Source organism: Tupaia chinensis, unplaced genomic scaffold (genome assembly GCF_000334495.1).
Source record: "Tupaia chinensis unplaced genomic scaffold, TupChi_1.0 Scaffold144756_1, whole genome shotgun sequence".
NCBI classification, from domain to species: Eukaryota; Metazoa; Chordata; class Mammalia; order Scandentia; family Tupaiidae; genus Tupaia; species Tupaia belangeri.
The window spans coordinates 12,371-16,370 of NW_006204616.1; the positions used below are offsets into that span (position 1 = coordinate 12,371).

General features: G+C 37.3%; 1 pseudogene; it reads right to left on the minus strand.

Annotated features, from left to right (window-relative positions):
• Positions 1 to 2,462: 2,462 nt before the first annotated feature.
• The window catches only part of LOC102491455 (glutamine--fructose-6-phosphate aminotransferase [isomerizing] 1 pseudogene), a 5,235-nt pseudogene continuing 3,697 nt past the window's right edge, over positions 2,463 to 4,000 (minus strand).

Here is a 4,000-nt window from a genome sequence, read left to right on the forward strand (position 1 = left end):
TTGTGCTGCTGCAGTGGTTTTGGGTCATCTGATGGGTTATACGTTTCTTCTTGATTTCTTGCAGTTTAATTCTGAGTGTTTAGAGGTGTCTGGGAGGAGATTATTCACGATCTCTCTCCAGTTTCCCTCATGCTCACCAAACAACCTGCACTTTTGACTTTGGGACTGGATATTACAAAGGCCTCACAGTTTCTTTTTCTTTCTTTCTTTCTTTCTTTCTTTCTTTCTTTCTTTCTTTCTTTCTTTCTTTCTTTCTTTCTTTCTTTCATTCTTTCTTTCTTTGTCTGCTAAAGAGGTGGTAGACTTGGGACCAGCAATTGGCACAATGGCTATTTCACTGGACTCCCATGTAGTCAACCACAGTTTGAGTCTCGGACCTGGTGGCTTAAACTCACACCCTGTGCGAATGCATGCATGTCCAAGATCCTGAGAGGAGAATGGAGGAGAAGGGATTGTGGCATGGCCATACCCCCTGGGGGGTGATTTCTCACTTTCCGTCTCTCTGTCTCTGTCTTTCTGGTGAACGCATGTGCTCTTTAGCAAAAACCTCTCCAAAAAATTAAAAAATATTTTATTTAACTTTATTTATTTTTTAATTTGACCAGAGATGGAGAGAGAGAGAGAGAGCTGATAGGTCCAGGACTCAAATCACGGTCAGCCATGTTGGAATTCAGCACCTTTAACCACTTTGCCACCTTCTAGCCCCAAGATCTCACAGTTTCTAAGGGATAGGTACACCTGGGCTGATCTGCGGGGTTTCAACTGAAAGTTCCCTGGCCTGTGGAGGGTTATGAGCCATGCTCTCTCTGCAGCTCAGTACTTCTCCCTGCTGCTCACTCTACATCTCTCGTCTATGAATTTTAGTCACTTGATGGTATATTCACTTTGGCTAATTGCTTTGATAGGGTTTCTGCAACTGTAAGATTATGTGCTTCCCTTTACTGTAAGGTACTTCTGTGACAATTTCTCTCCTCTACTGTGTTTTGCAATGTGGTATCCACGGAAAAAGATTCTGAGTTCAGATTTATAAAGATGAGCTTCTTCCTTCAGGCAACAGGTTCAGTAAAGGTTCAGGATTTATATGACCCTAAAAGTAGTCAGATGTGCACACAGGCCTGTCTAGATACTCAGTGTATGGAGGCTGAACAGCAGAAAAAAAAAGGGGGAAAAAGGGGGGGTAAAAAAAGTTAAAAAAAAAAAAAAAAAAAGGAAAGGGAAAAGAAAAAAAAGACAATAACAACCAAAAAAAGGAAAAAAAATTCAATTTATTTGTCTATTTATGTATTTACAGTCATTCTCTGTACATCAATACAGTATACAAAATGAGATTTTTCCATCCAGTATACATTGTATATTGACTCAATCAAGGATATTACCATACATGTTATCATCAACAAATAATTTTCTATTTCTTGTTTCTTATATATTTTGCTTTCTTCCCCCCCCCCTTGATTCCTACCTCTCACCCTCTGCCAACTCCTCCCCTTTTTCCACACTGTCTCTGGTATGTACAGTTGTTTCCACGCCTTTTTTTTTTCACATTTTATTGATTCACTAAAGATCTTAATTAATTTAAAGACTTTCAATAGCAAGCACAGCTGATATATACATATTTATGAATGCATGTCTGACTTTAGGTGTAAACCTCAGTGAGTAAAGTGATCATACTATAAAGTAGCACCTTGCTGGGGCTATATAGCTTACTGCAAAAAATTTTTTTTAAAAAAAAAGGGGGAAAAATGAACACCACAGGACACACTTCAGATTTAAATGGCTTCTGACATTAGCAAGAGAAAGGAGAGGTCAGACATGAGAAGTGTTTTAAAAACTTTTAAAAAAATGGGACCAGCAGGTGGCGTGGTGGTTAATGGCGCTGGACTCCCACATGCTGACTGTGGTTTGAGTCCCAGACCTGGCAGTTTGCTTTCTCACCCCCCTCCCACATCTGTCTCTCTCTCTCTCTATTCCGCTCTGGTTTTGTTTGTAGGGTTTTTTCCCATTTATTTATTTTTACATTTTTTCACAAACATTTTCTTTGCATAGCAAAAAAATATTTTCATACTCCGTAGTTCTTGACAGTTAATAAACAACTTTCAAAATTTCAAAATGCTGAATTTTAAAGGTAATGTTCAAAATATTTCTTATAATTTTTTGTGTGACTCTATAACAACAAAGACACTATGGTTTTAAATATTTGGGGGGAAATATTTACATGTCAACTACGCAAATTGTTGAAAAGCAAATGCTCAGCACACTAGTCACACATAAACCTTCTCAATTCAGCCCTGCCTACCAAGTATTCTGTGATATACTATCTGCTAGCAAAGATCAGGAATAGTTATAACTGATATATAAATAAGGATTTACTAAAAAAAAAGGCTTCAAGGAGTGATATTTTAAATCAAGGTTTTAAATACAAAAGGTGTCTTGAGTTCTTAATCATCCAGAGTTTTGGATGCTCTTCATTCTACAGTTACAGATTCGGCAAGATTTCATGGGAAATCAATATGGTAACCTCTCAGCACAGCCAGGTGGAAAGCCAGCAGCTGTAAAGGAATCATGCTTAGAATGCCCTGCAAGCAGACCAACCACCAAGTAGGCACCTTGATCATTCTTTTTGTGTTCTTAATGGTCTCTGTGTCCGCCTTATCACAAATCACCTCAGGGCACCCCTGCCTAGCAACTACCTACTGGAAGGCATTCTGACACTTAGCTTAAGAGTGGTCTCTCATGACATCATGATGACAGGCATCAACTTATCCACCAAAGCCAGAAAGCCTTGTTTCAACTCACCAACAAGGATGCCTTCAGAGTGCATTTAAGTAATCTCTTTGATTTTCAGTGTTCCTACAAGACAAGTAGACTATTTGTAGTCCTATCCCATTATCAGGATTGACTTCTGATGATAAAGTTCTATTGCCAATTTCTGGATTTCATCATCCATGCTCAGTACTTCCTTAATCAAATCTGGCAGCCGTTTCGATCCAAGCATGATCTCCTTGCATTGTTCTTACATGGAGATCCTGTCATCACACATAAGGGCAAACATCACAAGGGACACAAACTGGCTGCTGTAAGCCTTCCTACTGGCCACCCCAATCTCAGGACCAACATTAATGTGAACTCTACAATCTGTCTCCCATGATATAGAATTGCTAACTGTATTCGTGATCCCCACAATTAAAGCTTCACTCTCCTTATAGTAGTGAAGACCCATCAAAGTATCTGCTGTCTCACCTGATTGACTAATGAAAAAGCAAACATAATCTTGAAAAACTGGTGTGTTTCTTTTTTTTAAAATTTTACTGGTGGTAAGATTACAGATATTTTTTAAAATTTAAATTTATTTATTTACATTCATTTACTATACATCATTATAACATACAAAATGAGATTTTCCAAACACAATACACTGTATATTGACTCAATCAAGCACATCAACATACGTGTTATCAGCAACAAATAATTTTCCACTTCTTGTTTCCGGTATATTTTGCTTTTCTTTTTTTCATCCTTGATTCCCTCTCTCTCACCCTCTGCCATCTCCTACCCTCCTCCCACACTGTCTCTGGTATCCATGGTTGCCTTTTTCACCCCACATTTTATTGATTCACTAAAGATCTTAATTAATCTAAATATTTTCAATAGCAAACATAGCTGATATATACATATCCATGAACACAAATCTGACTTTAAGCATAAACTTAAGTGAGTAGAATGAACATACTCTAAACTAGCACCTAGCTGGGGCTATATATCTTACTGCAGTCATCAAATAGGTATTTCTATTGCATTTTTTAATTTCAAAAAATCACAGTTTTCAGGTTTTTTTCCCCTGAAACATTTTTTAAAATTAGTTAACTTACATTCATTTCCTAAGCATCATCACAGCATACAAAATGTGATTTCCCATCCAGAATATACCGCATAGTGGCTTAATCATGCATGTTATTGTCAATAATTTTCCATTTCTAGTTTCATATATATATATATATATATA